The sequence below is a fragment of the Plectropomus leopardus genome, chromosome 12, assembly GCF_008729295.1.
Source record: "Plectropomus leopardus isolate mb chromosome 12, YSFRI_Pleo_2.0, whole genome shotgun sequence".
Classification (NCBI taxonomy): domain Eukaryota; kingdom Metazoa; phylum Chordata; class Actinopteri; order Perciformes; family Serranidae; genus Plectropomus; species Plectropomus leopardus.
The window spans coordinates 1,984,654-1,997,359 of NC_056474.1; the positions used below are offsets into that span (position 1 = coordinate 1,984,654).

The 12,706-nt window shown below is 35.9% G+C and overlaps 1 pseudogene; it reads left to right on the forward strand.

Annotated features, from left to right (window-relative positions):
- Window positions 1-2,523: 2,523 nt before the first annotated feature.
- LOC121951636 lies at window positions 2,524-12,114 on the forward strand (annotated as a pseudogene).
- Window positions 12,115-12,706: the final 592 nt, after the last annotated feature.

Consider the following 12,706-nt stretch of genomic DNA (forward strand, 5'->3'; position numbering starts at 1 on the left):
CGGTGAGCTTCTGTGGCAGGTGTGCACGCCCAAAAACTGAAAATATTCAACCAAAGTGAATAAAAGTTTAAAGGGGCAGTTCACCCAAATTGCTGAATTTTTTTTTTTTTAAATTCACTTTGCTTTAGTGACATTTAGCAGATCATTTTTTGTCATATTTGTGGAGGTTTTTAGACGTATTTTTCTGAGATTTCTGTCCCCATCACAAAAACAGCGGAAGCAAATAGACTGGTTTTGTCCCCACCTTATAATAATAATAATAATAATAATAATAATGACAATAACAATAATGACAGTAATGAAAACAACTAATAAAAGGCTTCTCTCCAAAATAAAAGACTTATCTCCAAAATAAAAGACTTATCTCAAAATTATTGTTTTGAAAGCTTGGGGGAAAAATCCCCAAAACTATAAAATTATCAGAATTCTATCTTTGAAATGACTGTTATATTATTATTATTACTTAAGCACTTTTTTAAAAAAAAAATCATTTCCTTTTTATTGTACTTTTTCCTTCTAATTTTTAGATATTTTTTGTATGTTTTACAATTTTTTTTGCTTTCTTTTGGATTATTTTTTTTAGTTAATCACCTTTTTCCCCCATTTTTTTTTTTTTTTTTAAGAAATCGAGTCAAATTACTCAGTTTAAAGAGCGTATCATTCAGTAGCTTTGCATTATGCAGGGAACTGCTGTGATTTGGAGAAACTTTGGGAAACAACGATGACTGGTCAAATTTGCGGAAAAGTTTTAGTGATTGGGGGAAAAAAACGAAGGTTGTGCAGAATTCAAAAATTGGTTGAATTTGTGTCACTTGTGATGGTGTCGTCCTGAGAGAAGAAGTGTAATGACATATTGGGTGAATTACCTCTTTAAAGTTTTCCGGGAGCCGGCTCTTTGGTTTTTTGTCAGTAGTGAGCTGTTGTGGCAGTACTGTAGTCTCTTTGCTTTGTGAACACTCACTGAATCACTGTCTTCACTCCCTGTGTAGCCGTTTGGTTGTTTCGTACCGCGCAAAAGGGCTGCGGAAAAAAGCTCCTCGTTCAGGTACCGATGTAAATGGTGTATGTAAAGATGTTGTAAATGTACGTATGATGGCGACTCCATGCACTGTCACGCAAACATCATGAGGTTTGTATGTAACAATGTAGATGCATCGACTGTCGTAAGTGTCAGATAAAAGTTAACATTTCACGTGTAAATATAGATTTAAGGCGGATTGAGACTCATCATGTTCAGTACACATTTGTTTTGTAGTGTTTTCCACTGTTGGCCTTCGTCGGAGCATCACCAATCATGCACAAATGATTTGTCCAATTGGCACCTTATCGATATGTTGATATTTTTCGGGAATACACACTCTGTGCTTTGACGTCATGATATGCAGTTTCCTCTCTGTCCAAAGCTAACGGATAAAATGTCATTTTGATGAGACGGGCGGCACAGGTTACACTTTTCTCTCCCCGTGCGCGTGCGTGTGATTTTTGGTGATCGATCATCGAAGGCTTTGAGCTTAAAGTCACGTAGATTTTCTAAATTTCTTTCCCTTTTATTGTTTACTCACCAAAAACACGTCATTCTGCCTCTTTATGGAGTCACCGAATGATTAGTATTCATTTTATCACTCGATTGGCAAGTACACTTTTCCTTTTTATTTTTTATTTTTACAGATCATTAGGTATATTTTTAAAATATGACGATGATTATAAAACGTGTACATCAACAAATGCATAATTTGAAGTGGAATATTTGTGATGGCATACGAGAGATTCCTTGACATGTATAGATTATCTGAAAATGTCAACACATGCAAATGATTTTTAGTAGCTTAATAAAGTCACATGATGGAAGTCAATGGGTGAGGACAATGTTTGATTGATCTGTGATTAATTAAAGGGACAGTTCGCCCAAAAAATATATTTTTCCTCTTACCTGTAGTGTTATTTATCAGTGTAGATCAGGTGCACTCAACTGTCTTTGCTGCTTTAGGATCTTGGGACGTGTCTTGGATTTTAGGACGTTTCTTGAATTTTAGGATATTTCTAGGATTTTAGGTCGTTTCTCAAAATTAAGGACATCTCTATGATTTTGGTACATTTCTCTGCTTTAAGAAAATGTTAGACTTTAAGACGTTTCTTGGATTTTGGTATAGCTTATTTTTAGGATTTTAGTATGATTCTTGGATTTAAAGACATCTCTAGGATTATAGGACATTTCTGGATTGTGGGACGTTTCCTAGGACAGCTCTTGGGTTTTAGGACGTTTCTAGGATTTTCAGACCTAGAAATCCTAGAAATGTTTCAAAATATAAGAAACAAGCCTAAAATCTGAGAAATGTCCCAAAAACCAAGAGACATGTCCCAAATTCTAGAAATGTCTTTAAAATCTGAGAAATGTCCTTAAATCCAAGACATGCCCCTAAATCCAAGAAATTACCTAAAATCCGAGACAAGTCTCAAAATGCTAGAAATGTTCTAAAATCCCTGAAATGTCCTAAAATCTTAAAAACGTCCTAAAATCTTAAAACACTCTGCAACTTGCAGCAAAACAATTTAGACTGATCAGCAGCACATCAGGTAAGAGGTCAAATATTTGATTTTGGGGAGAAGTGTCCCTTTAAAGCCCAGTTTTCATCATCTCCTGATTTAACAAGTCAACGATTCGAGTTACTGACTAAAGTCAGACGGTTAAACATTTATCCTGAGCCGAGCCTAAATGAGGACGTCCACCTGAGCTGGTCTCACACCTGCTGAGTGAAAATGGTGGAATTTGGGGAGATTCTGAGGACGGTCGGTGACTTCGGTGTCTTCCAGAAGCTCATCCTCTCTGCATTAACCTCCCCAAACCTTCTGCTGCCCATTTTCTTCTGTAGTTTTCTTTTCATCGAGTCAGATCCGGAGCGACACTGTAACACAGACTGGATCCTTCAGGCCGACTCTAACCTGACCACAGAGGAGCAGCTGAACCTGACTCTGCCCCGGGACGAGGACGGGACCTTCAGCAGGTGTCTCATGTTTGTCCCTGTGGACTGGGACATCGGTGCCATCAGGGAGTACGGACTCAACGAGACCACAGGGTGCCAGAACGGATGGGTGTACTACAACACACTGTATGAGTCCACCATAGTCACTGATGTAAGTCCATCTCGGTGTGCAGTTTGTGTTTTTTGACTCACCTGTGCTGGCTGACCTGCTCATCTTGTCCTTCTGCAGTTCGATCTGGTCTGTGGGAAATCGTACCTGGCTCAGGTCGTGCAGACCGTCTTCATGTGTGGTTTACTCGCTGGTTCATTCATCTTTGGACCTACAGCAGAATCGTAAGTTTCTTTAAAAATACCTTTAAAACTTAAGTCAATAGCCCAGACTGATATTTGCTTAAATCACTGAACTCAACAAGCTTATATTTGAATCAGGCGTCTTTATGTGACGGGTTTTTAATTCCTTTCACACTAAAGTTGCTTAGAAAAGATGGAAATACAATCAAATTATTTATTTAACCTTTTGAGACCAAATTGGCTTCATTTTATTCAAAAACACAGGAAAAAGGCAAAGAGCGACAAAAGAAGACACGGCCCAGAGGTTAACAAGAAATCTGTGAAAAGACCAAGAAAAAAACCTGAAAATAAGCCCCAAAAAACCTTAACAAACAAAAAAAGCAACAACAAAAGAAAAAATACAAAGAAATTGCCGAGAAAAATAATTCTGTAATATAATTTAAAGTTTCTAATAATAATAATTATAAAGTATAGTTCACGGGACATTTTTCTCTAGCTTTATTATTATTATTTTTATTATTAATAATAATATTACTATATTTATAACTATATATTGATATATTTTTATTTATTCGGTATCTAAAGGGAAATAATGTGAGTGTGTATGTTTACAGTCAGGAGCTGTTTCCCACTACTGTCACATATGCAAAATAATAAAACACAAACTATGTAATTATAATCAAAACCTACATATTCAGCCAAGATTTAGATTAAGCATAATTTATAGTAATTATTTATCTTTTTTAAATTATTTACTTTATTGTATTAATGGAGTAAAAATCATTCAATCATCAATCAATCATTTTATTTTCTGTTATTTTTTTTGTGTCTTTTTAGTCTTTTATCAATTTTTTTGTCATTTTATTTAGTCAACATTTATTAGTAATAATATTAATAAATATTATTATTATCATTTTATTATTTTTTTAAAAATTATTATCAAGTTTTTTTCAGTTCTCATTTAGGATTTTATTTTTAAAAACATGGGGGAATAAAAATGTTATGTATGTCAGTGTTTATTCAATATGTAATTTTTTTATTATATTTTATTATTAATAATAAATAGCAACAATGATAATAATAACAATGATAAAAATAATAATAATAAAAAAAAATGTGACTAAGAAAATAATATGTGTATAGGTAGCAGCTGTCCATCTTCCTGCGCAGGAGTTTGGACTTTGGACAGTGAGTAACTGAATGTTTTCTTCGGGTTGATTCTTTGGTCTCAGATGTCAAATATGGCCAAAAAATAAAAACCAAGAAGTCTGGAAATTTGAAGTGAAATGTGCAGGAAGGAAAAACTATAACGCTGAAACCTTTAAATCTGCCGTTCTCTACCTTCAGGTTCGGCCGCAGGAGAGCCACCCAGATACCGGTCGTCCTTCTGGTGATATTCCTCGCAGTTGTTGGAGTTTCTCCAAATTTCTACGTTTACATCGTGTCACAGTTCATCGTTGGAGCTGCACTCGGAGGATACAGAATCAACTCCACCGTGTTAGGTATGACCCTTTTTATTTATTTATTTAAATTCTGTATTTTTCTTTTTTTTTTTTTTTTTTGACCGTGTGTGCATATAAAAACTCATAAAAGACAACAGTGGAATAAAATAAAGATATGTGTACAAAAACACATATATACACACAATAATACACATAATCACACGCATACAGAGACAAAAAAAAAAACATTTTTAAAAATAAAATTAGATTCAATTTAAAAGAAAAAAGAAAAAAACATGCAGTTGCACAAAATAAAGGCCCATTGTGATTGGCTACAAAAAGATGCAATAAAAGCTAAATATGACTTAAATGAATTAATTTTGGAGTTTATGAATTTATTTAATGTAAATCTCAAATTAATTTCCTCTCCTGCTGCGCCAAAAAAGCTACTAATGGATCTCGGTGAATTGTTATTTTAAAAAAAAATTGAAAATTGAGCTCGAGTACGTGTTGAGATTAGGACGCGGCCAGAATGAGGGCGGCAGGTGAGAGTTTGCACCTGTCACAAGTGGAGTCCACATCTGGGAGGACTTTAATTTTGGAAATACTGAATGAGGCCACAAACTGAGGCTGCATTTTTGAACTCGGACCTCTGGTTTGTGCGTTTGCAGCCACAGAGTGGATCGGGATCACCAAAAGGTCCTTTGCCTCCTGCATGAGCCAGATGTTTTCGGCGGTTGGACAGTGCGTCATGGCCGGTCTGGTCTACGTCATCCGCGACTGGAGGGAGGCGCAGTTCGTCATGGTGGGAGCGCAGGGCGTTATTCTGCTCTACATTTGGTACGTGCTGTCCCAGCCCTCGTATTGTGGTTTCCAGCTCGGACCTCTTCAGCTTTGTGTGTCTTGGCGCGTCTGTCGCTTCGCGTAATGAGATAATGCCAAACCAGCGTCGGCGCGGTGTGCTCGGGAGGTTTGCTGTGTAACTGACCTTGTTTGCAGACCAGTTTCTGTTTAGACTCTGATGAATTAATAACTGTTTGGATTTTCATCACCATGATACGAGACATTAGCTGCGTTTGAAAGAGGGGTGACCGATTTTGGTTTTTCAGGGCTGATATCTATTATTAACCAATATTTGGAACAGATATGTGTTTACCAAAACAAAGTTAATAACGCGTTATTGTTCAACATATTAAACAAAAAAAAACACACACACACACAAACAACATACAGCATATTGGAGATGTTTACAACCTGATCACATTCTTTCATATCCATATTTAATATACTAAGTAAAGAAAAAGAGCACAGAAAAAATATATAAGTATGACAAATCACTAGTAATAATAATATAAACCAAGATTAAATACCATAATTAAATTGTTTCCCTTGCTTGTTTACTTTTTGTAAAAAAAGTAAGAAAACAAAGCAAAGGCAAAATAGAGAGGGAATCTATACATTTTCACCCTCTCTGTGCACTGGTTTATACTGGGAGGCTGTGGTATCAATCCTCAGTAAAATATATAGTTTTCCTTTTTGTCATCTCACATAACATAATACCCACAACGCACAGTGTTGGATCTAATATAATGTCAACACACAACAGACTTTTGATTTCACTTTTAATATCCGGTGCAAATGCTAATTCATTTTGACGCCACAGATGTTTTTTGACGCGCCAAACGCACGGTCTGTGACCATGACCCTCGGCCTATTTTTTTTTAATCAGTCAGTCAGACTTTTTCATATTGCACTTTTCATACAAACAACACAATAAGCTCAAGTTTCTCTTTCAGTGTATTATTATTATTTTTTTATTTTTTATTTTTTGTATGCAGTAACTTTGAGGTTATTCTACAACTGTCATTTTTTCTGGATTGTTGAAATAATAATATACGTACATTTACATAAAGCAAGTATTTTTTTTCCTCTCCCATGTTTATAAGAGTTCTAAAAACGTGAAAAATGGCCCTTGAAGGTATTTAGGACAGATAAAAAATGTGCGATTAATTTGCGATTAAATATTTGAATCGATTGACAGCCTTAATCATGACATAATTTATATAAATATAACAAACTCCAACGCAAAACTTTGTTTAAATGCCTTTAGCAAATGTTTCATCAAAACTGAAAAAATCAACATCCCTAACAGCAAATTCCCAGCAACTTTTCTTTAATAAGGTTTAGTGAAAATTTAAATTAAAAAAAAAATAATAAATAAAAATATGTCCCTGAGGTTTCACAGAGTAAAAGTTCCTCCCACGCTGACACCTTCTTGCTTCCCTGCTGTTGGTTGAATACGCACGTTTTCATTAATTAATAATGCATTAAATTGAGAAGTAAAGGAGTAGTTTTGACTGTTTTGAATATTTTCAGGTGGATTCCTGAATCTGCGAGGTGGCTGCTGGGACAGGGAAGAACCGAAGAGGCGACTCAGTTGATACGTCAAGTTGCAGCAATAAATAAAAAGCAAATCCCAGAGAATCTGCTGGACGAGGTAATTTAAATTCAGATGTATTCATTATTTTTATTTGATTAATTTATGTTTTATTTTATTACAATTTTAATGTATTAATTTATCTCAGGTCATAAGATTAGTAGGTTTGTTTTTTTATTTTTAAAAAAAAATATTTTAACCTTTAATTAATATTTCATTGATTTTATTTCCTGTTATTTGTGGTTTTATTACTTTTGATGCTTCTGTTGATGCTGTTTTTAGCATATTTCTTTGTATTATTTTATATTGACATTTTACATCTTGAATCTTGCATTATTTGTCCTCTGGTTTTTATTTATTTTACCCTTTTAATTTATGTTTTATTCATTATATTTCCTTTAATTTGTGTGGTTCTATTGCCTTTGTTGCTTCTGTTGTTATTGGTCCATGTTTTTGTTTTATATTGACATTTTACATTTTGCATTTTTTGTCCACTCTGGATTTCATTTTTTCCAAACTCTTCTCTGGTTTCATCTCGCTCGTGTTCAATATGACTTTGTCTGTTAAAGCACTTTGTAAACTCTGTTTTTAAAGGTGTTGTACAAATAAAGTTATTATTGTTATTACTTAACTTCATGAGTTAGTTTCAAATAAGATTTTTTTTAGAATAACTGTAACGGCTGCCTTATTCATAGAATAGAAACGATTAGGTGCAAATTTCCAGCAGCAGCTTTATGTTTTGTTATAGCAGCTCTATGTTATATATGTTATGTTATGTTGAGTGATTTTCTCAGTATTTTAATCGTGCGTTTGTCCTTCAGGTAACTGGGGATCGAGAAGTCCAGAGTGGAGGACTGAAAGCCATTTTTAGCTCAACAGTCCTGACAAAATATTTATTCATTGTATCTTTTGCTTGGTAAGTTGAGCACATTTTGAAATGCACTTTTTATTTGAATTTTATGACATTTTGGTATCATGGTTCCAACATTTTTCACCATTTAGTGCATACTTAAAACCAAATACAAAGTCACAACGTGCTGATATTGTAATGTATATCAGATTAATGTAAGAAAGCACCAACAATAATTAAAATAAAGATACTTAAAAAAAAAACAAGAAGAAGAAAAACAAAACATTTTTTGAGAGTTTTGCAAGATAGGTTTGGCTTGGTGTTATTAATTCTTTCTTTTTTTGCAATAATTTGTTTTTATAGTATAATTACTATTACAGTTACTGTTTCGGATTTTCCATTTGACCATTTGGAAAAAAACGTTAAAATGGATTTTTTTTTTTTTTAAAAAAAAAAAAAAAAAAAAATAATAATAATAATAAATAATAATAATAATAATAATAATATATACATAATACTTAGAAAAAAGAGGCAAAACAAGGGCAAAAAATCTCAATTCTTTCTGTTCATGTCTACACAGACATTTAAAACCCTTTTCCTCTCCGCCTCTTTCCTCAGCTGAACTGTTGTCTTAACGTTTGTATTTGTACTGTTTTGTATCACCTTTGTGTTTTTGTGATTTGAAGGTTTTCGTTAAATTTAGGCTACTTCTCCCTCGTTCTCAACGTGGGTAAGTTTGGTCTGAACATCTTCCTGGTTCAGTTCCTGTTCGGGATCTTTGAGACCCCGGCACATCTGGTCTGTATCTGGGCTCTGGAGCTGATCGGGAGGAAAAAGTCCCTCACATCGACCCTCCTGTTGGGCAGCGTTGTTTGTCTGTTAACGCTGGCCTTCCCTCGAGGTGAATCCCCTCTTCTTCACATTCAGCCTGAGTCTGTCCACCTGACTGTCCGCGGTTTTTACGCTCTTCTTACTTTGCAGACAACGCCATCGTTATCACGGCGCTCGCGACTGCCGGGAAGTTCTTCCTGAACTGGGCCGGTTCAGTGTGTATGGTCTACAGCCAGGAGCTGTTTCCCACCACCGTCAGGTACGCCAAACTACACCAAATGGTGCACAAAAGAACACAAAATATGTAATTATAATAAAAACTATTAATCTATTCAGCCAGGCTTTTGATTAAACATAGTTTGTAGACATTATTCACCTTATTTTAATTAATTGTATTTACGTTGTAAAAATTAATTTGATTTCATCGGCCATTTGATTATTATAGATACTATACTACTATTATTATTATTATTATTATTATTATTATTATTATTATTATTATTATTATTATTATTATTATTTTATTACTAGATTAGATACTTACAAAGACAAAAGAGACAGAGCCCAAAAAAAAGCGCAAGACACAGGGCAGATGCGTGGGAGTTGGCAGCCCGGTGGAGAAAGGGTTAACAGAATTTTTAAATAACCGAAATACCCAACATGGGCAAGATTATGTCGCTTAGAATGTTTACATTATTTTTCGATTAATTACCCAGCAGTACTACTTCAAAAATACTGGGGCACCTGGTGGCTCGGTGTGCAGATATACAGGTATACAGCCTCTGTATATGAGGCCCCGCTTTATTACAACTTGGCCAGGGGTCCGGATAGGACGAAGTTTTGGTCCGGATCCGGACCGCGGTGCGCCGTTGGTGATGCCTGGCTTACAGGTACATGTGATGAATCAGTGGTATGGGCGCGATTAATAGCCACCTCCGAGCATATTGGTCGCGCGCAATGACAGGTGTTTTGTTGGAAAACATCTTAGGAGCCACAGTTTGTAAAACTGCTTCACTGGGAGCAGGCTGTAAGACATGTCCGCCGCTGAGGTGGCTGTTGGACATGTCCGCACTGGAGTGGGCTGTTGGACATGTAGACGCTGAAGCAGGCTGTTGGACATGTCCGCTGCTGGACTGGGCTGTCCCACATTTACCTGTGCTGGAGGGCTGTCGGACATTTCCGCGCGCTTTAGGAGGGATATGGAGATTTCATTTTTGTTTTCATCTTTTTAAACCTTTTTATTACTTACTATTTATTTCTATTAAACCTTCATCATTTTATTGTTTCTTAAGCACTGGTCTACAGTTGCTCCGTCTTATCAGCTTGTCAGGCACTTTTGCACTTCACTAACCTTAACACAGGTGTCATCCTAATAATGTTTTATTGATTGACTGAGTGTAGATATATTGCATAAGTATATATTTAAAAGTGAACTCCGCTCTTTCAGGCAAACAGCGGTGGGTTTGGCATCCATAGCTTACAGAGGAGGAGGCCTGGCGTCTCCGTTGATCAACATGTTGGATGTTTTATCACTGGTCCATCCCCATCATAGTGTTCAGCAGCCTGTCACTGGTCAGCGGAGCGCTCAGCAGCTTCCTGCTGCCTGAGACCACCAGAAAAGAGCTTCCCGACTCGACCGATGAGGCCGAGGGCAACAGGTAAACAAGCTGATGACTAACTGAGGAAGTTTGTGAAAACTGTCAGTTATTGGGGGCCAGTTTCGACCAAGAGCATCTATTCACACCAGAACTGCATTTGACAAACTCAGACTCCTCAGCAACTTATATCTCATCTGTTTTATCTGTACAAAAAACAAAATGTCAAAAGTATAGTTGAGTTTGTTGACAAGTTGAACATGACACACTGGTAATTATACAGATAAAGTTGATATATTCATTTATTTTTTCCAAAAAGTCTCACAGATAAAGGTTGAAATTATGCAATTTAAATGTTCTTGTTTTCATTCTAGGAAAATGACCACAAAGAAGACGAGAAGCGACTCCAACGCGCGGTGAAACACAACAGCAGAAAATCCACCAAACTCTAGACTGAGTGCTGGATTTGATCTCCACAGAGGTGACTGTTTTGTTCGGTATCACATTTGATAGATGAGCCCACATCGCTCTGGTATCTTATCGCCAACCATTTATCGTATTGTTATTAAAACGTATCATTACACCCCTATTGGCCTTCGCACCAGTCTGCGCTCTCCGAGTGACCTTAAAATGTCCCCCTCTAAACCCCTCTGTCAACTCGTCTTAATTTGTGCCAAATTTTTTGTCTTGGTGGTGATATTTGTCTTGGTGATGGCGATTGGCTGTGAGTAGTTCATCGGGTCGAAGAAATCAACTCATCGTTCTGTGAACTTTCCCGGTGATTTCTAACCGGCTAGCTTCTAGGTTGAGGTTTTCAAATATAAACACCCGTAAACATCCAGGAAAAGATGGAGAAGAATGGACACGAGCTGAACTAGTGTCCTGCGAGCCATCGGACAGACATTGGACAATTAATTGGACAACCTTCGTGCTGCATCAGATTCACCAAAACTTCACCAAAACGACACCATTCAACCAGCAGGCTCTGTCTCTATTTTCTGATGGAGGAGGACTCTGCGGAGAGGAGGAGTGTATTTTACCTTGAATAGGTACTGGTGTGACGGTGGGAATGTGCGGCGCTGTCCTGTTCCTGCTGTGCATCACTGTTAACAGCGGCTGCAGTGCGGCACGGCTGTTTTTCAGGATGTGTGTACAATTAAACCACGGATTACCAGAACTGTCCGAAAACATGGAAAGTTAAAAAGCAGCAGCCATCAATGTAAATGACACAAAAAAAAGAAGGCCGAAATTAGCGCACAAGTTAAAGGAGCTGATGGGATCACGTTTTACTGGAGTTTCACCTCATGTGACTCCAAGTGACAACTTTATTCACAGTATTCAACAGCACTTTTCATACATTTAATGTAGCACAAAGTGCTTCACAAGTTAAAAACATAAAACAACATCGAAACCTATAAACCAACCCGCCACCCCCCAGAACACAGACAGAAGGACAATGATGTTTTTGTTGAGTGTAACACGAGCAATAGTAAAACGTTATTTTGGACTGTCTGTGCCTTCAATTCTGCTGAGTCACCTGAAGTGTTTAAGTTTATATTGCGTCTGATAAAAATATCTGTTTTTATTGCCGTCATTACAACTCTATAGGAAAAATAAAACACTGTCAATGAATGTTCAGCTGTCTTGCTTGTAAAAAAGTGTAACAAGTCTTATTTAGCGCCATGAACTGGTCCCAAGATGGAATAAACACTGTATTTTAAGTAAAAGCTGTAATATTTTTCCAGAAGACTTTTTGAGTGACTTGGGAAATGCATGAAGTGTTTATCCAACATGATGTGTTCAAAAACTTTGAAACTTTTGTCACAATTTCAAATTTCTGACAAAGTTTTTACAGTTTCTGGCTTTGATAAATGGTGAAATGTTGTTTTTTTTTTTTTTTTAAAAAAAAAAGTCAAAACTTTAAAAAAAAATGTACAGGATTAATTTATTTTTTTTTAAGTGGTGGTAAAATAAATACATAATCATTATATAAGTTATGTTAAATTAAATACCCCACCCCTATCCTAAAACCCCTCTTCAGTTCTTAAAGAATCATTTGAAAAAAATAAAAATCATTTTTTTAAATGACCAAAGAACGTTTAATGAAAAAAAAATTAAAACATTTTAACAAGAAAAAAAATCTTTAATTCTGTTATTAATAAGTCCCTTCTTTCTCACTGCTTAACGAATTATTTGACATGCGTCACCCTTTTTGCATCACCTCTTATAAATAACCAATGCTTTTCAGGGTAAAGAAAGTGCCAGAGTGCATTGAAAAG